Below are 25,721 nucleotides of genomic sequence, written 5' to 3' on the forward strand. Positions count from 1 at the left end.
AAACAGAATATCGTTCAGATGTTTGTCACGTTGCAGATGGTGTCCATATCGAAATTACGAGTATTTACAAAGGCTCAAGTATCAACATAGATAATTCTCAATGTTTCTGCTATATAAATACTGTGTTTGCATCAGAACAATATATTACTACGCCTAATTCTGTGAATTCTGTCCCGTAGAATTGTAAGTATACAGAGTGTTACTTGAGAAAAATAACATACGTCAAGAAATGATAGTATAGACACTTTGAAGGCTGACTATACATATGCGTACCGTATTCCCAATTAGTTTCTCAATATGTAAGCTTACCGAACAACACACCAAGTGTTTATAATTGAAGTACAGCTACTCGCGGAGATCCACTGTGGGCTGCAATTATAGTATGGCAGACAAACTTGGTACATACGCTAATGCTTTAATACGCGACCGATTTACTCCGGAAAAAAATTGTTCCAACTTTCGCCACCAGGTACAAATCTGGCGCTGTGCGCTGTTTTTATGACGATATGAGATCCACGCCGTCGTTTGTTAAGCCGTAAAGGTTAATAATAGAATCAGCACTGTTTAAATCGGTCGCATTAACGCATTAGGACATCTACCACGATTCGCTGCCGTATGATAATTACAGTCTACACTGGACGTCTTTGAGTAGCTGCACTAAAATTGTAACCACCTGACATGAGACATCCTCTTAAAACACATACTGGCGGAGCGCTGTAGCTTGCGTAGAACAGGTACCAGCGGTCATGTGACCCTCCACCACTGGCATTAAGTAACGACAGTGAAATTATGAATACCTGCCAGTTGGTTGTGTAGAATCAGCACAGTAAGATGGGTGAACGTGGAGACGTGAAAATGGCAGGCAGGAGCTAGTGGGTTTGGATGTGTCCATGACCAGACCGTGAAAGAAGTTGCCCGATTTGTTGGCGTTCATCGTGGACCGTTCAGCGTGCAGCGTGTGTACAAGGACAGATGTACCACACGCAGCCATGTAACACGACGCTAGAAAGACGGTTTTATAAAGTAGCTAACTGACATAGGCCGGCCGAGTGTCATGCCTTGTCAATGACAGTCGGCTTCATACCCCGCAGGAATTGCTCCTGTCAGTGAATGCAAGTCTATCCCAGCCAGTTTCCGAGTGAAGAACATGAGGAAGAGAATTGCATTCAGTAGGCACCTCGAGTCGGCTACCTGCAGATTATGGTAGCTTGGTGCAGGGGTTGGAAGTTGATGCTCAGTATAACAAAATGTGAAGTACTTTGTTTAAACAGGCAGAAAAACTCAATACTGTATGATCACTGGACACTATCACGTCCATTAAATATGAGGGAGTACGCGTGCAGAACGATTTAAAGTGGAACGATCACATATAACTAATCGCTGGTATGTTAGGTGCCACACAGATTCATTGGAAGAACCATCTATGAATGAGATAGCTTATAATACCCTCGTTCGACTAATACTTGAATATTGCTCGTCAATCTGGGATCGGTTCCAGGTAGGATTGGCAGAGCCGAGCGAGGTGGCGCAATGGTTAGCGCACTGGACTCGCATTGAGGAGGACGGCGATTCAAACCTGCGTCAGGCCATCCATATTTAGGTTTTCCGTGATTTCCCTAAATCACTCCAGGCAAATGCGAGGATGGTTCCTTTGAAAGAGCACGGCCGATTCACTTCCCCATTCTTACCACCACCGAAGCTTGTGCTCCGTCACTAATGACCTCGATGTCCACAGGACGTTAAACCTAAACTTCCTTCCTTCAGGACTGGTAGAGGAACGAAATAGAGAAGATTAAAAGGGCTGAGATTCGAGCTCACACGAAGAACAACTGTTCTTCCCACGGACCATTCCCGAATGGAATAGGAAAGGGATGAAGTGGCAGTGGTATACAAAATACCCTTCCCCACACACAATAAGGTGGCTTGCGGTGTATAGATGTAGGAACGGGAAGGGGAGAGTGACGGTACTACACTCATTTTCCGCTCCAAACAGCTGATAGTCGGCTACAGACGACAGAGGGTTTGCACGACTACGGCGCAGTGGGAAAGGTATGTTACGACAGGCGCCCTTGTCTCGGGGTCTGGGGAAAGCGACCGGAAGGCCACGGCCGAGCAATCGCCAGCTGGTCACGTCACACACACACACACACACACACACACAGTTCGTAAATGATGGGCCGTCCCCAACACGCCGCGCGCCAGCTCAGTGGGTTGAGGCGGACCACCATACAAATCCCTGTGTGGCCCTTCTGGTGTCTAGAGATGGAAAAATATCTAAGGTATCGATATTTCTACTTTTCGATAAATCTCTTAAGTGATATCGATGTTGACCATAAGCTCACCGGATAAAACGGTAGTCACGAACGTAATAGAGCACACTGGGCGCTTTGGAGGGATTGTAAATGGCGGCGTTAATTTTCACACATGGTGCTTCACCCAGGTACGAACAGTAATTAAGAATAGGTCGCCCAAGACATGTTGTGCGCAGTTTCCTTTACAGCTGCGATACACATTTCCAAAACTATAAACTATCTGATTTCTTCTTCGCTACAACTGACATGATTGTTCTTTCCACTTATTATCGCTTCTCTGCATCGTCATAAAATTGACAAGGGAAAAACTTAAGCTCGAACAGCTAAACCCATGTAAAAATGATTTTAAAACACGAAGGTGTATCTGTTCTGTGAACCATCCAGATTCCAGGAAACGTTAATGTGGGGAAATATACAGATCGTGTTAATATGTTGGTTTGTTTGTTACCAACACTAACAATTACGCGAACTGTGAGGAGCTAAGTGATACGTTTCTCCCAGTTCAAATTTTCATCTATGTGTATACTCTCTTCTATTTATGTGCTACACGAGTCGTTGGTCTTATTCTAGTTTTTGTACAATACTTAAAATACCTGTTTTGTTTTTCATTAGACGCTAAATGTCTGCACTAAGATACAAACACTCACCGGGAAACAACCGACAAGAGCGAATCCTAATAATAGACAGACTTACGGACGAGGTCAATGTTTTTAAATACCTTGGTTATAGTCTAAGTTTTTAGATAATTCCGGTGATCTTAACTCTAAAATTAAATCATTCTCTACTTTATGCGGCACAGTTAAAATAATCTTAGATAGCAAAGCCAGTGCTGAGTTAATGACAAAATTTTATGAAACAATGAGTCTCTACAATCCTTTATGAAGCCATGTATGACAGAAAAATAAAAAGACGAAGAATACAGACAGCGGAAATGAGGATTTAACGCTAGACTTTAGGATACACAAGAGCTGATCCAGTCCGAAATGAAGACGTAACGCTCATATTAGGTGTAAAGAGTATACTAGAAAAAGTTAAAGAGAAAAATAGTTAAATCGTGCTGTACTGCTGGCCGATAATAGACATCCAAAAATAACGTAAAATTACAAAACTAGAAGGAAATAGAGGAAGACCGATTAATTATAATTTTAGTGTCATTCATAAAAATTAATTACTCAGCTTGATGTAAATTGCAGTGCCACTCACATGCATGACAAGTAGAATCCCAGAGCTGAACCCCGTTGGACTCCCTTAGTGATTTCTCCCGAATCACTTAACTTTTCTCCCCCTCCACATTCATCTCAACTTCTTGCATTGTTTTTGTTATGAATGATTCAGATCAATGGCTTGTAAAACTATTTTCGTTATGAATGATTCAAATCAATAGCTTGTAAAACTATTTTCGTTATGAATGATTCAAATCAATAGCTTGTAAAACTATTAACTGCCTAAAACGCATAGTTTCCTCATAGACTATCATACAACTCAAAGCCTTGCACAATCACAAAAATTATCAGCTGCCGATATTTTCTTATTTAAGGCTTGCAATATCTGGTGATTGGACGTATAAATAGTATTCTCAGTCAAGGAACATTACTGAAATCCAAATTGTAACGAGCTAAGTAAACTGTCTTTACTTAACTGAGTGATATTGGTCGTGAGTACGTTACTTACACAATCACAAAAATTATCAGCTGCCGATATTTTATTATTTAAGGCTTGCAATATCTGGTGATTGGACGTATAAATAGTATTCTCAGTCAAGGAACATTACTGAAATCCAAATTGTAACGAGCTAAGTAAACTGTCTTTACTTAACTGAGTGATATTGGTCGTGAGTACGTTACTTTCCTGAATATTTTGCAAAAAGATAGTAGTAAGGGAATCGAGCCGTAAGTACCTTTAAATCTTCCCTTTCATCATTCTTATAAGGAGTTTAAGCAAGGCATACTTTAACCTGTATGAAAAAATCGCAGTGCTAGTGATGCATTAACGATATCACCAAAGAGAGGACCTGTTAAGTCAGAACGGCGACACGTTAACCAAATACAAAACGTATGATTAGGGAAAATGGTGTTGTCAACATTGGTTCAAGCAAAATCCTGAAACCGAGACATGTCGTGGTACTGAATACATCGTGGTCGTGTATTCTGAAAACAGATTTACATGGAAGTTCGTCACATATACATTTAGAGCGTAAAAGCACGAACTCGCCTGACAGCAAGTAGATAATAACTTAATAAACAAACATAATACGGTGCTGCTGGACGGGCCATCGAACTAAAACTGTCACAAGTGTGTGTGTGTGTGTGTGTGTGTGTGTGTGTGTGTGTGTGCGTGCGCTTGTGTTTGGAAAGCGAAGGTAGAACACGCTGCGTGGTGCTGTGCTCTCAGCCAGCTTCTTCCTACTTATTCTCTACTACTCGCAAATGAATTTTCATTCCGTTTTCAAACCAACCAAGTTCCATCGAATTGTTTTAATCGTTTTTAGTGGTCTACAAAGCTAAGAAAATTTCTTTTAGTAAACTATAGATACATTATTTTGGGGTAATTAGTGTTTATAGCAGCACATTTTTAGAGTAACTTAGTATTCATATTATTTACAACTAAGGTACGCAAATTGAGCAGCGACATCTCATGTTTGAAACGAATGGTGGGTGGAGTACGACAATGAAACAGACAGGTCTGGAAACAAATGGTTTCCCCGAAACGACGCATTAAGACTAAATGTACGAACACTTTATGAGTCCCCAAGGATCCAAACTGCAGATATGCACTTGAAGGAGAAACGCATTACAGAAAATGTTCCACATGGCCACCGCTCATGTGAAGGTGGGCTTCAGCACGTCTCTTCATCGATGTCTGGACTCATTCGAAAACCCTATGTGTATTCCGAATGTTTCGACAATCATCCACAATGCGTTCCCGGAGTTCGTCGACAATATCAATAGGTATAAAATACACCAAAGCTTTTAAATGTACCCCGCGAACAAATCCAACAGGTTCAAATCTCAGCTACTAGCAGGCCATGATATTAGCAAGCCACTATCGATACACTTGCCGAAAATTCGTGCTACGTATTCCCGAACAGCCACACGGTGGTATTTAAGTCGCGGAGGAGGGGGGGGGGGCTGATCTAGGGGAGGGGGCACAGTCCAATCCATTTGCTGAATATCGTCTCGTTCCAAGGGTTCCTCCACCTGCGGAATTCGAGCCTGTCGCGCATTGTCATCCTCAAGATGAAATCAGCGGCGCATTTGGGAACGAGTGCAGTGTCACAATAGCGTTGACCTGTGAGTGTACCTCGTCCTAAGAGTCGGAGGTCAGAAGACCCATGCAACATTATGCATCTCCACATCATTACGCCTAGACTACCAAAACGATGACATGCTGACCTTCAGAGCTTTGAACACGGTACACGTACTGGTTAATATTATTGTGGTACTGTACTCCTTTCCCACGTGCACTTTTTCAGTGGTGCATTCGACTCTAGCTTCACTTCTGTGGATGGAGATCTTGGAACGAGAGGATATTCGGCGAATGTACTGGCCAACTTAAATGCCATGGGGCCAATGTGGGATGCACTGGGGAGACGTCACATGCAACAGTGACCATCCAGCAGCTGGTGGAGGAATAGAACTCCCTACCGCAAGAACTCCTTACAAACCTTGTGATCAACATGGGAGCGTGTTCCAGAGTGTGCATTGTCGTCCGTGGTGACTATACACACTATTAAGAATCACGTCCCTCCTTTTGTAATGTCCAGGGGACCATCATAAATCGCGGTGGGTTCAGTGTAATTATTATCTTTGAATAAAAGTGTCATTTCTGCTCATCTCATTGCGTATTTCTTTCAGTTACCTTCTTTACTATATTGCAGCAGTTCTTTCTATGTATGGTCCAAATTTCACAGGCCTATTTTACTTGAGTGACACACAATGTGAAAATTACGTTCGTCCTTAAGTTCTGTACACCAGTATATACAGGGTGCCTTACAAGGAATGGTCATGTGAAGCAAGGAACTTCATATGGACACGTACAGTATTCAAAATTTGTTTCCGAGATCGATAACATGTAATGTACATGGTGGTTATAATTAAAATTTCGCTACTTTACAGGAATCCCATGAAGAAGGTGGAATCGTAGGACAATGAAACTTTGTGGAAACGTTTATAAGGACATGCGGAAGAGAAATAATGAATAACCCGTAGAAAGAAACAGATTTTAATTTCCACATGAGAGGATAACATATGTTAACTGGGTACCATGTTTGCATTTCGGGTTACAAACTTTGCTCATTGTAACGACCATCTGCATCCCCGACAACCTGGAAGTTTGTTCGGATACCATTTCACAATTGTGCGTAGGACTTTTCGAACGGTGGACCATGGTGTGTTGAGCTGTCGTGACACAGCTCATGCACTGCTCGAAGATCGCACATGGCGTCCATCATTCTCAACGATTCCAACAGTAACTTCTTCAACAACTTGTGGCGCAATTGGCTGTAGGCCTATCCCAGGAGCAATTCCCAAGTCGCCAGTTAATTCTAACTTCCGATTTACGTTGCTCAACGTATGGTTCAGGCTGGAGGTAGTTTTGTGATGATTTTGGGGCGTTTTTTGGTTCCATAACTTGGACCAACTTGTTCTACTTACCGCGAGCATGAAACAGAACGTTATTTTAACATTCTCGCTGACCAAGCAATGTCATTTGTGCTACATCTTCAGGGTGAGCGTTCTATGGACAGTACCGTCATCCAAAAGGAAAATAGACGCGTGGACAGGGCTGCAGCCATACGTTCCTCGTTTGACGAAGACTCAGGTTTTTAATCTCACAGTAAATATCTACGACTGTTTGGAACAGCAGTGAAACGTAACAGTCCGTATCCCAGCGTTTGTAACCGTACAATATGTAATCACCAATGAGTGGCTTCTGCTGGATATGGCGTATCTGACGAAATTTGTGGATTTTCTCCCCGGCCGAATTAATGTCAGTATCAAGATTCGGGGCGATGTTACACGGTATGGAGCTGAACCTCCTGCGGGTGACTAATGTGGTGTCCTGTGTGCTGAAGCTCTTGGATTACATTGGTGTAGTTGGAAAGGCGCTGCGGTGGCAGAAAGTCGGTCGTTTTGCGCAGTGATTCAGCGGCTCTCAGCTTAGCATTCCGCGCCTCTGCCGCCTTGGAATGGCTCCAGGGCCCTGGTGGCCTTTCCCCTCGCCGTGTCGACACAAGGAAAAGCTTCGCCATGCGTTTCGTCGCCCCATACTCTAATACAGGACGAATCAAAAGAATGGCAACTTTCGAAAAAACCATAAATACTGGAATAGGATATCTCTGACAGAATCAGGACCAATACGAGATGCCTTTTAGGAGGTAATTTTTCGAAATCACCTGTGATTCCATTAAGCAAGCATCGTCTCATATGTCTACAAACTTTGAAATGACAATTTTACAATCATTCATACATAGAAACTTAAAATTCTAAAAATTGATAAATCAAAATAAGAATAATATAACTATTTGTATTTTTCTCACTCAGTAAATGAATACATTTAAAATATACATAAATTACAAATACATATAAAAAGAGATATTCAATGCAACATTCAAGCTATGGCTACCACAAAACAGTTTAAATTTAAAAAACCAATCCACAAAGATTTCATTTTGCAATACTGAACCCTGTACATCCAAAAATATTCACCCAGTAACAAAAATGTGTATCATAGTACTACTCAGGGGTGGTGCAAGTTGTCATATCACTAGGGCAACCATTCTCCCATACATGAGATTTAGAAATTTTGAGGAGATTGTTATCTGCTCATCATTTTCTCCTGCTGGTTTGTACAGTGCACTTTTAGTACCTGGTCAATTGTATAAACATAAACAAACAGTATAATTACAGTAAAATCTGTTTGCACATTTACAGATCTTACATTTTCCCTAAATTTCTGTAATTTTCTGTTGATCCCGTCGCAAAACCTGTTCTCACAATTACTTGTTTTCCTGCCATTAAATATTCCGAATAGGTAACGTTCCGTAAATTTTGCACTTTTGAACCACTAACACAAGCTTCAATATCGATGTTCAAATCAATTTATGTGGAAACTACGCTATGCACCCGCTCATGCACAACCTGTAGGATAATGGGTAACCCCAACTCTACAGCTTGTTTCAGAATGTATTTAGTTTTGGATTCCATTAGAAATAGAAGGGGCATTCTTAGGGGTTATTTCAAAATGTTTCACCAACTGACCGCACTCTAAACTGCAATAAAATATCATGAAAATCACCTGAATTTGTTTTTTCTCCTAAAGGCAAGTCACGTAATTCACAAAACACTACTCAAGAAACAACTGATTTCAACTTAGTGCGATTAGTTTCAATTATTGTCGCAAGATTCTCAGTGGTGAATTCTTCTTTACTCTTTGGTTTGTTTCCGATAACGTTTACGAAATTTCCGAGTGCATCTCGAAGCCATTCCGAATTCACATACATTTTTGCAGAGTCATGAAACTTTTTTAAATTGGTGAATGGACGGCTTGTGATTGCGCCATGATGACTGCCAAGCGCTATACGTGGCCAGAAAAGCGCACACGACTTACAAAGCGCACCTTTAACTGCTTTAGAATGAACCAACTACGAGTATAATGACAGCCAGTCCAGTCGAAATGTTTTCTTTATGCCATCTACGTCATTTCTTGAAATTATAATTTTGGTCTGGTTGACATGCATTCAATAAAATCATATGCTTTAGGGAATCGCCAATCTCCTTTCTTTCGTCACGACTTCCGACATTGGAAATACTGATCAGGAGACTATTATCCTTTTTGTTGGCACTGTCCTGCTAACAACACTTTTCAATTTTTTTTTCTGGTGACGCCTTGCGGAATTGCGATCAGAAAAGTCCTCCATAGCTGAAGGTAGAATCCAACGCGCCAGAGGCAAGATCGTGTTGTCATCCGTTGCCGACTTTGCGACAGAAGTGGCTTGTCGAAGGACGCGCGGTTCATCTTCCGGTAAGCGACGAGTCTGTACAATGTACTGTCCATGGCCACTGCTTGTATCGTGCGCCACTCCAGTCTCATTTTGCCTATATTGAGATTCCCCCAGTTTCTCGTCATTTTGACGGAATTCTGCGCACTGGTAACAACTGTAGACATAGGGAAATTTTTAATATTATAATTTTTATTCGTTTCGCCTGAAACGTCCCCTTAGAAAAATTATACAAGACTGTGCTTAAACTGACACACAATATTTTTAGCGCAACGCAATCTGACTTTCAAAAATCCCTACAAAAGAATGGCCCTGACTAACATTAACCTATACCTTTCACAAATCACTTACCTCACAAAAATCTTCGTTACTCGAACTACTGCAATACAGCGAGCGCCACTACTGCCAGCTAAATAAAAGATTCAAACTACGGAAGGCACTAACTACTGATAGGCATAGTTAGCAAATGAAAGATTTTGATAGAGAACAAACAATGTATTTACCTCAATAGTGTTCAAAAGTCATAATGTATATAGCAGTTCATGATATCCAGTATTACAAATTTCAAAACTCCGCCATCTCTCTCCCCACATCCACCACTGCTGGCGGCTCACCTCCAACTGCGCAACGCTACGCGCTGTTAACATCCAGCTGCCCAACACTACAATGGCAGACAACAATGCAAACTAGCCACAGACTGCACACAGCACAGCCAGTGATTTTCATACAGAGCGCTACGTAACGTTGCCAATAAGAAAACCTAAACAACCTACTTACACGCCCAACTAAGAGGCGCGTTTGAACGTTTTAGGAACTTTTTTCTTCTTTTCCTCTCAGTATCTCTTCATTCATTCACTGAGTTTCTTTCCCCGTCCTTCTACCCATCCTAAAATTGGTCGGGTAGACTGCTCAGTAAATTTGTGTTTGAGAATTAGGATTCGAAATTTAGTTCTATTTTCAATGATTTCTCATTGACTGACGGTTTCTTTTAGGTTTTCATTGACTTCTGTTATCCTGTTGCTGTGTTTTTTTTAATTGATCACAAAGAATGTGAGCCTTTCGTTGTCCGTTCTATATTGGTGACCCTAAAACTTTAATAATGTCTCCCGATGATACCTCTCTGTGATTCTTTGATATATCTTGATAGATATCCTGCGATTTCATTTTCATCCAAATCTTATTTTCGCATTCTGGTATTAAGATTTCTCCTGTCTGCCACCTGTCTTGATTCGAACGATTCCTTCTCATACAAAAATTTAGGCCGGCCGCAGTGGCCGAGCGGTTCTAGGCACTTCAGTCTGGAATCGCGCGACCGCTACGGTCGCAGGTTCGAATCCTGCCTCGGGCATGGATGTGTGTGACGTCCTTAGGTTAGTTAGGTTTAAGTAGTTATAAGTTCTAGGGGACTGATGACCTCAGACGTTAAGTCCCATAGTGCTCAGAGCCATTTGAACCATTTGAACAAAAATTTAACTTTTGTTGTTATATTGGTGAAAGTTAGTCTGACCAGTTTCCGTGTTTATTTTCCTACTATTTGACTACTTGAAATTCCTCTAATACATCAAACAGTGCTCGCATGATACGTCTTTCTTAATCAGCAAATTTGATTACTGTTTGTTTAGTTTTGTATATTTGGAGAATAGTTTTAATTAACTTTAGGATCTGTCCTACACATGATCACCTTTTTTTTTGAAACCTTGAGTGACATTCTCCAATCAAGTGGTCTGTTTGTTTTTTTTAACCTATTAAATAGGACTTTAGGGGGTATTCTATATCCGACTTAAAGTAAGGAAATTCCTCTTTAACTGGTCGTATAGGATTTTTCCACTTTCTGCTGAAGTGGGTGAATTAATTCACACTTCTATTGTTTTAAGTTTTTTTCGCAACACCATAACTCGTGCAGTATTTCGTGAAGAATCGGACAATTATTTAGTCTCCTCACAACGCCTTATTGTTTTCATTAGAGAACCATGGACCTAGCCGTAGCGAGAACTTGACCACCTGACTCGGTAAACCATGTTTCAGTTCAAAGTAGTGCGCGCTATACTACACAGCTCTCAGCACTTGCGTGGAAAGCGTTAACGGAAATTACTTTTGCGGTGCATCCATGAAGTTGTACTGTTGTCAGTAAATTTGTTGACAATGAGATGGAGAAATTAATGGCAGTAGCGATGGAGAAGGCGACAAAAAATTGAACCGAAATGCTGAGTAAGTCGATAGTGTGTAAGTTATGGCAGGAAGGACACGGTGCTGAGTGGAATGGGATTCAAGCATCTAGAAGCAAAGTGCACAAAATAAATATCTCATTGACGATATGGTTAAACGTGTTAGTAGGCTCCAGTACTTGCGAAGTTATGAACAAGACAACAAAATACCAACTTGGTGAAAACTGGCAACTACATGTCTAGTGTCCATGTGTTTTTGGAACAGACTCATGTCTGTCAGTTGGTTGGACATGAACTCATGAGAATCGATCTTCCGCCTGCATGTAGCCCTTGCAGTTGCCAGTAGGTCAATAGTGACTTCCGTGACATCCTTCTGGGTGTTGGCTAGCCATTGTACTTTCGTCTTTCTCGGACCTCGTTCATCACTTGGAAGATTTTCTGGTTAGTAGCGAGGCGTCCATCCATGTTGTACGTCTGAAAAATTTCATAAGTCCTATCCGTACAATAAGACCAAACCGTTGATTCAGGAAAGACCGTACTCAAGAGCTTTCGCACGTCCAGATTCCTTCTTGGATCTTGGATCCGAATATTTTCCACAGTTGATGTCGTTCCGTTTTATAGAAGGCATTGGCATTGATGGTTAATGATAATGATTTAGCTGCATAGACATACAGGGTTTCTGATGGAACATCTATCTGGTAATGGCGAAGTCAGGCTTTGATGGAAATGGATTCCTTGTTATGGATATACCAGATGATTGTACAGGTTTTACGTAGCTTTTCTGCACGGGTTTTATTGGTCACTCTCTTCTTGTCAGTGTTTCCGATAGTTGCGTTTAAGTTCTTTAAGTGTTAGTTTGTCTAAGTGCTTAAAGTCCATATCCAGGTTAGTTTTGACAGCGATCTCATTAAACATCTCCAGGATGTGTGAGGTTTTGGTGGTAGTCTTCGTAATTATTGCTAGCTCCTGAATGCGACGTCATAGCTCGTGGCTTATGGCGTACCACCATTATACGCACTATTGAGGTAATTATCCAACTGGGATAATACACTGTCCGTGCGCATATACCTTGCTGCTTTAGAGGGCAAAGGGTGCAATTTATCCAAGTCGAAAAAAGATATGATGGTTGCATTTCTTGTCAAGGGCTACTGTCGCAACTCCAATGGCAAATGACCATAGAAAGCTGTTTTACAAGTTTAATTGTAGTACTCCAGATGGTTGTGTTGTGTCACTATACACTCAGCAAATGGAGTTTTCAGGCTATGCGTTCTAACATAAAACAGTTATTTGCTTGTGTTACCCAAACATGTTTCAGCGCAGTTATGGCGTCCTCAGAAATGTTAAATTCGGTATATTTCGGAGATGTGAACATTGCGTTGTTGCTATTGCTTGCTTTCTGTTAATTTCGAATTGTATCTTACCTTTAGATAAGATTTAATTTTTCTGTGACTGTCTGTCTATTTCAACAGATATACAGGGTGAGTCACTAACTATTGCCACCAAGAGTAACTCCGAAAGTATGCTAGGAGCTGAAAAGTTTGTGGAACAGAAGTTGCATGGGATAACGGGGGCCATAATATGACGTTGGTGTTTTGTTGCTAGGTGGAGTCGCTTCAGAGATATGAACGTCAACTTTGTTTTTTTAAATGGGATGCTATAGTTTGGTACTTATTTTCTGATTGCAGCTATCGAGACGAATCCAATGATGTGTAACAGTAAGGTTTTTGAAGGTCAACGAGGGTCAAAAAGGTGGCATTGGACGCCGAGGAGATGTGTCGTGGCCGTTTCGTTCGCCAGACGTGACGCCTCTGGATGTTTTCTTGTGGGGATTCGTAAAAGACATTGTTTATAAAGACATTCCAACTACACCTGAAGATATGCGAGAGAGAATTGCCAGAGCATGTGCTTCGATAAGTGCCGAAGCGATAAGGAATACCACCCAATCAATGATAAGAAGATTGCAGCACTGCATTGATACCAATGCTCATCACTTCGAACACCTTCTTTAAATGGACGTTCATGCCACCTTTCTGACCTTCGCTGATCTTCAAAGACCTTACTGTTACACATCATTGGATTCGTCTCGATAGCCGCTTTCAGAAAATATGTACCAAACTATAGCATCCCATGTAAAAGAAACAAAGTTTATCTTCATATTTCTGACGCGACCCTATCTAGCAACAAAAAACCAACGTCATATCATGGCCCCAGCTGTCCCATGCAACATCTGTCCCACAAACTTTTGAGCTACTATCATACTTTCGAAGTTATTCTAGGTGGCAATAGTTAGTGACTCACCCTGTATAAGTAACGTAGCACCCCATCTGCAACACACCTTTCCAGATAATACCTCTTTCGGAAATTAGCCCTTAATTGCGGTATCAAAAACATATACATGCTGAACCAAAATAGGCGCACTCGGACGCCAGAGCGCAATTCCTTGCATGCTAACAGCACAAAAATACTAACATTACAGAAATGTCCCTACCAAAATTTTGTCCCATGCGTATTTTCGATAGAAAATGGATATGGAAGAAAGACAATTCGGCAGCACTTTATTCACGTATACGACAAGTATCATCATTCAACAGGCAGTGCTGGTGCCGCACAGTTACTGGAAGGATAGATTTTTGGATTACAATACTCTACTTCGAGAGTTCGATTCTGGGAATAGGTTTAATTTTTTAATTGCGTAGCACAGGGACACGCTGTTGTAGAAAGATATTTGTCGTACATGTGATAACAGTGTTGCCACAACACCTTTCTTCTACGTCCCTTTTCTACTGAAAATATGTACAGGACGAAATCTTGTTAGGGAGATATCTGTAATGTTAGTGTGCAACGAATCGTGTCGTGGCGGTGTCCGTGTGCGCGAATTACGGTTCACGCTGCATATTCGGCAAGAAACATTAGCACGTACTGTCGTTATAGTGGGCTTGTTCCGAGCCTCGTAAGACGAGCTTATCTAGGCTTACTGTCCTGTCTTACATAAGAAGCGGCTGCGCGTGGTGTGTAGCAGAAAATGGGAAGTGACGATGATATTCCTGTTGCAGGATTTGTTAGACATCAGTCGGAGTAGCCGCGTCCAGGGCGCAGGACTCACGGGAATATTCAACATCCAAGGTAAGTTTCCCCGCCATTTACATTCTATCTGATATTTATGATAAAATAGAGAACCGTGTCGTTTCAATTATAAAGGAGAACGTATAATCAGTCTTTCACTCTACGGCGGAATGTGCACTGTTTTGGACCACCCTGAGAAATTAAAATTGTGTAATTAACAGAGTCTCGAACCCACCTACAACAAATTCTTAATAGGAAATAGCACTAAGCAGATAAACGGACTAAACAGATGGATAAGAGGGCTTTCCCAAAATTTAACATTAACACTTAAAGATATCGTTCAAATTAACGAATTTCAACGTAGTCACTCAAAGAATTACTGTTCGTTCTCAGCACAAACTTGTAAACTTATTAACTTCTCATGTCATTTTCTAAGTCATCAAGCTTCAACCCCAGACGTTTGTCATTTCTCATTACACTATGGTAGCGCGATGTTTCTTAGGACATTCTAGACGAACAGAGAAATTCCCCTGACGTGAAAAGAAGTGAATAGCACTGTAACATCTGGAACTTCAACATCGCTTGGGCGAAATATATTTTTTTTTCTCTTTCAGAATAAAAGTTGTACTCTGTAGGAGTACAAACTTCTTTGTCTGGCAGTACGTCCAATTCCATTGCGTATTTTTTGTCAGCCAATGCAATAAGAACAGCGTTGCGACACATCCTATAAATCCAAGCATTGCGATAGTCAGCGGTAGATTTACAGTATTTGTTCATAGTTGAATAAGATGCGGCTGAGCAGTTAGCCCTCCTGCACTCAAAACGTAACATAATCTTCGTCCATAAGCCCTGGCGGATCAATCGGGACCGACCGAACGCCGTGTCATCCTCTGCCAGCGGCGTCTTTGGATGCGGTATGGTGGGGCGTGGCGTCAGCGCACCACTCTTCCGGCTGTTGTCAGTTTTCGTGGCGTGGAGCTGCTGCTACTCGGTCAAGTAGCTCCTTAATCGGCATCACGAGGGGCAGTGCACCCCGCACCCCGGACGGGTTGCACCCCCTACAAGTCCTCCCACCAAGGGAAAATCCCTCACAGTATAGGGGATCGAACACGGACCCTCCGCACTGCAGTCAACCGCAGTGACCACTTGCGCCCATAACCAATGAAAATTACTTCACTCCTCGAATCTGCTGGGATAGGGGCCTACGATTCGCCTCTACATCAACAGATTCCTGGACAGAGCACACGTCAATCACAAGGCCCAAGTATTATTCTGTAGCCGTTGTCCAGCAACGAGCCCCTCCTCCCACACCACAGCTCCACTACTGTCTGTACTCTCTCCTACCTTCCAGACATCACAGAGGATCAACTGCACGCCTTTCTGGTAGTCTAGCACTCCTGGAAGAAAGGATAATGTGTAGAAATGGATTAACCGAACCGAAGGGACTGTTTCCGGAACGATGTTTGACACTGTAGCTGAGTGTGCGGTGTCTCTTCACGGGTGATCATATCCGTCTGTAGACGTTTCGTTTGTTTTTCTCAGATGAGCTCGACGTTCCTGCCCTGGAGGACCATTCAGTATGTGAAGTCACTGTTGCTGCATCTCGATCTATTCAGCGACTTATGATCGATACGATAACGGCAACAACCACTGCGAGTCGCGACAGCAACTGATTAAGCGTCACTGTGATCAGAAATGAGTTTCGATTTTGCAAAGTATCGGGTGAACACAAGCGTGACAGTCTAGTGATATCGTAAAATGGTCTGACAGCCGAGTGGAGTATATGTATTTACGTGCGCGTGTCGGGCAGAATGATTTTGTCTTGTAACATTAATTGGACCTAACAGTAATCCGCAAGTAGTGACTATCGTCCAAGCTTAACGTATTCATGACAGTTAAAGTTTTATTTAAGTTTCATTGCATAATTTGGTCCCAAAAATTTCAGATTCAGTTTCAACAGAAGATATAGTAAAAGAATATTTCAAATTCACCCAATCGTGCTCAATTAACTTTTACTACACGCTCATCGTATTAGACAGACAGACAAGCAAACGTCTGAAAAGGCGGAATTCTGACTAGAGGGTGGGGAACGGCGATGTCAGAGGTGTCGACCGTCTACCGTGTCATCTTTTGCCATTGGCATCATTCGCATGCGGTATGGATAGAAATGGTCAGCTTCCAGAACTCACAGCCGCTTCTTCTCATTCAAGCAGCTGCTCAACTGACAATACGAGACTGAATGATCTGGTCCTCCAACGAAGAAAACATCTCTGGTAGTATCAGGAACTGAACCAAGGTCCTCCAATGGTGGTCAGAAACGCTGGCTACTCAGCTGCAGAGACGGAGATTATAGATGGATGGAAACGAGGTGACATTAACAAGATAATTCTCTCCTTTTGTACAGCACGTGCACCTATTCCTTCCCCCTTTTCCGACGTTTCAGTATTCGCCTAGGTAAAAAGAATTACCGTAAAGGTAGAGGGGCCATTACGTTGTCTATTAAACATGCGCCAATCTGGCCAATAAGCGAGCATCGTACTAGCTAAGTCAAACGACTAGGCCGGGCTTAGCGATGCCAATAGTCGTAGGACTGCGCAGAGGCTGTACGCCAGCCGCAGGCGTTGACTGCTGCCAGAGATTCACGTTCGGCGCGACAGGGGGAAGCACTGCATGTCTGCCTCGCATAATATTTCAGACAACTGCGATGCCAGCGCCGCGCGTAGACAAGCAGATGGGCCGTTCTGTCCCCAGTGGCCGTGGCCTTCTCTAAGGCTTAGCGGTAACAGGGCGTCGATGAAATATTTATACCACCTGTGCCGTTACAGTACTTCCCATCGACGCGAGCTACATATAGACCGCCTACACAGCTGGGCACAATCGTGCGTGCAAAGCCCATTCGTAATACGTTATGGCTATTGCCCGCTCGGGATGTGGGGTAGGGGAAGATGGGGTGGGGCAAATAAAATGTTATTTTCGTGGAAGACGGAGCAGGGGAGCAAACGGAGCACAGTTTCTTACAGAGTAAAAACGCAAAACAAAGTATACATTAGTGCACAATACTTAAGGACGCAAGTAACTTTCGTATGAAGTGTCACTGCCAAGTAACATAGCTCTATGAAACCTGGAACATCAATAGAGAGAAATGCTATAGCATAGTACAGAAGGAAAGACATATGCAATAAGACGAACAGAAATTCATTCAAAGACAATACGTACATTTCAGTATTTATGATGGTCCCGTGAACATTACAAGCAAACGGCCTTGCCGCAGTGATAACTCCGGTTCCCGTCAAATCGCCGAAGTTACGCGCTTTCGGGCTTGGCCAGCACTTGGATTGGTGACGGTCTGGGTCTGTCGAGCGCTGTTGGCAAGAGGGATCTCAGCCGTTATGGCGCCAATTGTGGAGATACTTGAATGAGAAGTAGCGGCTCCTGTCACGAAAACCGACAACGGCCGGGTGAGCGGTTTTCTGACCACATGCCCCTCCATATCTGCATGCAGTGACGCCTATAGGCAGAGGCTGACACGGCGGTCTGTCGGTCCCGTTGGACCTTGGAGGCCTCTCTGGAAGGAAACATGAACGTTACAAAAGGCGGTGTGTGATCACAATCGACGGCGTTGCATGCTCTGCAACGTTCTTCCATGCTGGCCAAAAAGACGAAAAGAGTTATTATGGTAGGGCGCTGCATTCCTCCGCCAGTTCGGTTGACAACTGCTATATGGTCGTTGGCGTATGTGGACGTGCTTCAATACATCTCCCCAACGCTTGCCAAACGTGCTCGATGGGATTTCGGCCAGGTGAAATGCCAGGCCGATCCTTTCGCCAAATAACCTCTCGTTCCAAGAGCCTCACCACTTGCGCTGCTCGAAGCGACTGCGCATTTTCATCCATAAAAATGAATTCAGGGCCGAATACATCCCAGAAAAAACGCAAATGGGAAAGGGGTACAGTGCCATAGTAACCTTAACTGGTGAGTGTACCGTGTTCAAACATTTGGAGGTCAGTACGTCCATACAACATTATGCCTCCCCACATCATAATACCTGGGCCCCGAAACGACCATATTCGACAATGTTCCTTGGTGCATTGTGTGTTTCAACCGATCGTCATGTGAGGGTACGTCGAGAATCACTACTCAGACTGAACCTGCTGTCATCGGAGAAGAGCACGCGCTCCCACTTGTCGTTCCAGTCCCTAGGCTGCTCGCATCATTGCAAACGGTGTCGCGATGTGCGGTGTCAACGGAACACACCGTACTGGTCGTCGGTCAAAGAAGCCACCCCCGTGCAGTCGCCGTGCCAATGTGGAACGTGAGATTGCGTGTTTTGCAGTCCTGTTGAATGTGGTTTGCAATCGCACCCGCTGTTTGCTGTGGAGTCCCTTCTTGCGTGTTGCAAGATGTAGCGGTCATCTGCTGCTAAATCGACCGTGGTGTACCACCTCCTCCCCTTCGTGAAACATTGCCTGTGTTTCGGACCGCTCCCCATGCGCCTGAAACAACGTTGTGAGAAATACCAAACTCCTGCACAACAATCGGCACACTTCGTCCTTCTTCCGGTTTCGCGATGATTCTTGTCCGTGTGAAGTGATCCAAATGTAGTCTCCGGGCCATGTTGTAATGAAAACATCACACAGTGCACCGTAACTGCTCTCTTATTGACACAAACTGTCTTTTCCCGTTCCTCCAATTGCCTCGTGTTGTGGCACAAGCCCCATTTGGTACTATAGTCACGCTGACCTCATGCCATGCACGACTGGTAGACCTCTGGCAACATGCTCCCACACATTCATCCATTTCTACCGCGTAGTTAATATATTATTTTACTTTATCTATCTCGTCCTTGAGTTTTACAGAGCGGTGTAGTTTCAGTGACGTTTGTATCTGTATAATGTTGAATAGGAACTCTTTTACAGAAATTTCACGATTCTCTTCTACAGTAACAAACATGTCACAAATTAAATATTATCTGGTGTGCGGCAGATGAGTGTAACAGGACCGCCGTTATACATGTTATACATTTGCGACTTATCGGACATTGATAGTTACAATCTCAGGCATTTCACGGATGGTGCCCTGAAGAAATATTGTTGTCCTGGACTTCAGTCTGAAGACTGGTTTCATGCAGCTTTCCACGCTAGTCTATTCTGTGCAAGCCTCTTCATCTGTGAATAACTAGGCAAACTACATTCATTTTGATCTGCTTACAATATTCATGCCTAGGTTTCTCTCTATAAATTTAACTCCTCACACTTCCCTCCATTACCAAATTGCTCCGTTGGACACATCCGACATCACAGACACCAGACGCATACATATAGCAACCTTCTTTTAGTTTTTTTTTCTTTTTTTTGTGGGGGGGGGGGTTAGATTCAGTGCCTCATCAGCTAATATTTAGCACTCTTTTGCAGCACGACATTTCAAAAGCTTCTATACTCTTCTTACCTCGTCATATTGATAAACAAGCTCATACATTATGTGATCAAAAGTGTCCGAACACCCCCAAAAACATAGGTTTTTCATATTAGGTGCATTGTGCTGCCACGTACTGCCAGGTGCTCCATATCAGCGACCTCAGTAGTCATTAGACATCATGAGAGAGCAGAATGAGGCGCTCCGCGGAACTCACGGACCTCGAACGTGGTCAGGTTATTGAGTGTCACTTGTGTCATACGTCTGTACGCGAGATTTCCACACTCCTTAACAGCCCAAAGTCCACTGTTTCCGATGTGATAGTGAAGTGGAAACGTGAAGGGACACGTACAGCACAAAAGCGTACAGGTCGACCTTGTCTGTTGACTGACAGAGACCGCCGACAGTTGAAGAGGGTTGTAATGTGTAACAGGCAGACATCTATCCAGACCATCACACAGGAATTCCAAACTGCATCAGGATCCGCTGCAAGTACTATGACAGTTAGGCAGGAGGTGAGAAAACTTGGATTTCATGGTCGAGCGGTTGTTCACAAGCCGCACATCACGCCGGTAAATGCCAAACGACGCCTCGCTTGGTGTAATGACTGTAAACATTAGACAACTGAACAGTTGAAAAACGTTGTGTGAAGTTGCGAATCACGGTACATAATGTTGCGGCGATCCGATGTCAGGGTGTGGGTATGGCGAATGCCCGGTGAACGTCATCTGCCAGCGTGTTTAGGGGCAACACTATAATTTGGAGGCGGTGGTGCTATGGTGTGGTCGTGTTTTTCATGGAGGGGTCTTTCACCCCTTGTTGTTTTGCGAGGCACTATCACAGCACAGGCCTACATTGATGTTTTAAGCACATTCTTGCTTGTTGAAGAGCAATTCGGGGATGCCGATTGTATCTTTCTACAAGATCGAGCACCTGTTCATAATGCACGACCTGTGGCTGGGTGGTTACACGACAATAACATTTCTGTAATGGACTGACCTCCACAGAGTCCTGACCTGAATCCTATAGAACAACGACTTCGTGCCAGGCCTCAACGACCGACATCGATACCCCTCCTCAGGGCAGCACTCCGTTAAGAATGGGCTGCCATTCCCCAAGAAACCTTCCAGCATCTCATTGAACGTATGCCTGCGAGAGTGAAAGGTGTCATCAAGGATAAAGGTCGGCCAACACCATTTTGAATTCCAGCATTACCGATGGAGGGGCCACGCACTTGTAAGTCATTTTTAGCTAGGTGTCCGGATACTTTTGATCACATAGTGTACTTCCAAGTTCTTTGTAAATTTGACTCGATTTTGTAAGCATTGAAATAACTTCACATATCCTTACAACCCGCGAAGTTTCATTTCGTTTCTTCCTCCCCTTCTGGTTGCTTCACTTTTTGTGTCAGTCAGTTTAGTTATCTGAATCGATGTGTTTTGACCTCCTGCCTCCACTGAAATGTCTGAACTGCTTCAAAAGTCTTTTTTAACAGATCTCAGATCTCCTGGGAGCTATTCCTCGCATAACCTATTGTGTCACTGCGAATAAGAGATGGTTCTGACTATCCATAAACGTTATAAATCTTAGGCATAATTTCTAAAAATAAAATTGTAAACAAAAACTTGAGTCACTCGATGAGAGCTGGTAGACTCAATCTAGGTCTAAGTAAAATGAATATTGTCAAATTTGACGGATAACTTCGAGCAGTTTTATGTTGTGCCCGAAAATGTGTCTTGTGTTACATCGAGACCCATTTTTATTTCGTAAAAAATTAAAGATATGGTGAACGAAGAGCTTTTCGATCTGAAACAGCCGGCTCGATGAGGAATGAGTGTTTGCACTAGAACCAAAATTTATAAACAGTGGAGAATACAACAACGTTCTATCAGAACAGACGTCAGATCAGTACAGATAGTGGCGGCACTCTTAAAACACATCCACGGTAGCCGGCCATTGTGCTAGAGCAGTTCCGCCGCTTCTCATCTTGTGAAACGCGACATCATTTCTTAAATGACATTTTTGTTTACTTCCGCTTCCTCATCGTATCAACAAAATTTCCTCTTCACTAATGACCTTGCTGATGACCACGCCAACCTCGTCGACATACACACACAGACAAACATCATCATCATCATCAAACAGTTTACCGTTCAAGTTAAAACGCTGCCAGTGGAGCTATTTACGCTTTAATGTCAGCACCACGAAGTTTTTTAATCGTGTATATCTTTGCCTGGATCTCAACAATTATTTATAATACATAATCACTAGTTACCAGCCGGCCGGGGTGGCCGACCGGTTCTAGGCGCTACAGTCTGGAACCGCGCGACCGCTACGGTCGCAGGTTCGAATCCTGCCTCGGGTATGGATATGTGTGATGTCCTTAGGTTGGCTAGGTTTAAGTAGTTCTAAGTTCTAGGGGACTGATGATCTCAGAAGTTAAGTTCCATAGTGCTCAGAGCCATTTGAATCATTTTTGAACTAGTTACCATTTTCCACCTTGTAGGACTGTGATTTACAGTTAAACTTACACTAAAAGAAGAAAAAAATTTCTATGAAACGTGGGCTCTAAAATACGTACCTTAAGCGCTATGAGCACTTTTTCATCTTCGATACTATCAAACACGTATTTTCTGCAAGAAGAAAAGTCCGGTAAACATGATCAGCTGCACACCTGAAAAGCTATGAGCACTTGTTCAACTATGCTAGAGTAAAATACATGTCTTCTATTGTACAATTGCTCATATCTCTTAAGGTATGGATTATGGAATCAATGTTTTCTGGACTTTGTTTGTTGTTTTGGTCTGTACTCCCTCCTACCAAAAGATGGAAAGCAAAGTGCTTGCACTATAAGACGTGTGTTTCACGGTAACGGAGACGGAAAAGTGCTCATAGCTCTTATATGCGTTTCAGCATTTTAGAGCCCGTGTTTACTAGACTTTTTTCTTGTTGCAGTGTAAGGAAGCTGTCGACAAAGTTCGTTTTTACAAAAAATAGATGAGAATCTCGTAACCCCCTCTGTCTGTGAAAACGTCGTAGTTCCACTAACCAGTAACTCTGTTATCAAAGAGAGATTTGAAAGTGCATGGGTTTCTTGGTTCAAATGGCTCTGAGCACTATGGGACTCAACTGCTGTGGTCATAAGTCCCCTAGAACTTAGAACTACTTAAACCTAACTAACCTAAGGACATCACACACATCCACGCCCGAGGCAGGATTCGAACCTGCGACCGTAGCGGTCGTGCGGTTCCAGACTGTAGCGCCTTTAACCGCTCGGCCACTCCGGCCGGCAGCATGGGTTTCTGTAATGTGTCAATAATTAGGCTTCTACCACATAGTTAAACATGTAGCGACTTTATGTGTAACACTTGATATTATTTTTTTAAGAACCGTTTATGCTTCTCCTGTAAAATTTTACAAAACAGAGCTACGAGGTTTTCTTTGTGTGTGTGTGTGTGTGTGTGTGTGTGTGTGTGTGTGTGTGTGTGGGTGTGTGGGTGGGTGGGTGACCGTCTGGGTGCGGCTTTTTAACAACGGTCGTCGTCTTCTGCCTCTCAGCGTAACTTCCACGGTTTCCAACCTGTCTAATCTTCTTCCTGAAGGCGCGTTAAATTAATCACATCTTTAACATCTTGCATTCATCTTCTAATCTTCCATGTTTTCTTCGCTCAGCCGGTGTCCACTCATAGATCCTTCTTAGTCATCGGTTATTATCCATTCGGTGGAGGTGGTCATACCCATGTAATATTGAGCTATCTACGGGATCGTGTGTCTTTTCCTGCTATAATTCCCCGTGTTCTTTCATTTCCGACGCAGTCGAGTCTGGAGATGCGGCAAATTCTTCGCCAAAAATCCATCTCAAAGGAAATCAATTGGTTTTTCTCCGTTTTGGTTAGCTCCCATTTTTCAGCATGATACATGGTGTTAATCTCTACGATTGACTTTTGCAGCAAGAAATTCGTTTCCTTTGTAAATTTGTCGCTCCATAGCAAAGAATTAAGTTGGCCAATTACTCTTTTCCCTTGACCAATTTCATTTGTGATGTCCTGGGTATTTATTCTATCTGTGAAAATGACGCCCAAGTACTTAAATGTAGAGATAGCTTTAATTGTGCAAAACCTTACATCCAAGTCTTCTCTTTCATCTTCACCGACTTCCATGTATTCCATATTTTGGTGTTAATTGTCAGGCCCCATTTTGAGCATTCTTCGTTTAGTTTCCTGAACATTAACCAGAATCGCCTTTGCCTAGGAATTAATAATAATAATAATAATAATAATAATAATAATAATAATAATAATGTATACAGGGTGGACCATTTTAATCCATAATGGGGAATAACTCGGGATAGTGACGAGATACACCAAATGCCGCAGATCAAAGTTGTAGGTGGCAAAGAGCACCACATATTGCTATTACTGGTCGTAATCTTTAACTTGATTTATAAAGTGATTTGAAGATTAAAGTGATTTTCTAATGGGAACCCTAACATTTGACTTAAGATTTGAAAAGAGCGGCAAATTTTACATATAAAGTGGTACATTATTCAAGGACATGGCAAGGTTCAATGAAGGTCAAATAAGTAACTACGTCCGTTTCCAGTAGGGATTAACTCGGAACACAGGAGGGATACAACAAAATACAATGTTAGATACAAATTAGAAGTGGCATAAAAGATAACGTATCTCACGAACAACCAAGATTGTAAAGGTAATTATCGAAGATCATTCGAAGGCTGAGTTTTATTTCATGGTAACCCAGATTTATGACGTCGGATTTGGAAAGAGGGAAGAAAGATTTTAACCTTAAGTTTTAATTAAAGTGTTTATTGGCAAAAACACATAATTCACAGTGCATAAATGTAATTTGACATTTGCATGATAGAACAAATATAAATAAAGCTGTTGTGTACATAGTTCCGCGTAGTCAGCGCGTACACAACTTTCCCACTAGAACGCGCCCTGCTAACAAGGGAACCTCCCCATCGCACCCCCCTCAGATTTAGTTATAAGTTGGCACAGTGGATAGGCCTTGAAAAACTGAACGCAGATCAATCGAGAAAACAGGAACAAGTTGTGTGGAACTATGAAAAAAATAGCAAAATATACAAACTGAGTAGTCCATGTGCAAGATAAGCAACATCAAGGATATAGTGAGCTCAGGAGCGTCGTGGTCCCGTGGTTAGCGTGAGCAGCTGCGGTTCAAGAGGTCCTTGGTTCAAGTCTACCCTCGAGTGAAGAGTTTATTATTTTAATTTTCAGACAATTATTATCTGTCCGTCCGTCCGTCCGTCCGTCCGATGCGAGGTAACTGCGCCGTAGCATGAGGATGGTACACGTAAACAAACATCGAAACACACGACGTAAGTCGACAATAGCGCTCGGAAGAGGAGTATTCCTGCTAACGAGGCTCCCTGGCTGGCAGTTGACTGTTCGCTACTTTGGACGGGAGTGCATTAAATACGTGAGATGTATTCCGTGGGCAATATGAATCCAGCAAATATAGCTCGCGACTTCAATAACAAGGTCAATGAATATTTTCCGAACTGTAAGTTTGCGGTGCGGTCGCAAAACATAGACACTAAACTTATTATAGTGAACAGAGACGTCAATGAACGAACGGACAGATCATAACTTTGCGAAAATAAAGGAAGAAAAATTTTCACACGAGGGAAGATTTGAACCAAGGACCTCTTGTTCCATAGTTGCTCACGCTAACCACGGGATCACGGCTCACATTATCCTTGATGTTGCCTATGTTGAACATGGACTA

General features: G+C 42.7%; 1 protein-coding gene across 4 annotated transcripts in view; it reads left to right on the forward strand.

Annotated features, from left to right (window-relative positions):
- LOC126183497 (elongation of very long chain fatty acids protein AAEL008004) overlaps window positions 1–25,721 on the forward strand; it is a 308,167-nt gene that overhangs the window by 91,772 nt on the left and 190,674 nt on the right. For all 4 annotated transcript variants that reach the window (XM_049925531.1, XM_049925534.1, XM_049925532.1 and 1 more), the window contains exon 2: window positions 14,528–14,597. The gene's annotated coding sequence lies outside the window, so the exon portion shown is untranslated. The remainder of the gene's footprint in view (window positions 1–14,527; window positions 14,598–25,721) is intronic.

The sequence above is a fragment of the Schistocerca cancellata genome, chromosome 4 (genome assembly GCF_023864275.1).
Source record: "Schistocerca cancellata isolate TAMUIC-IGC-003103 chromosome 4, iqSchCanc2.1, whole genome shotgun sequence".
NCBI lineage: Eukaryota > Metazoa > Arthropoda > Insecta > Orthoptera > Acrididae > Schistocerca > Schistocerca cancellata.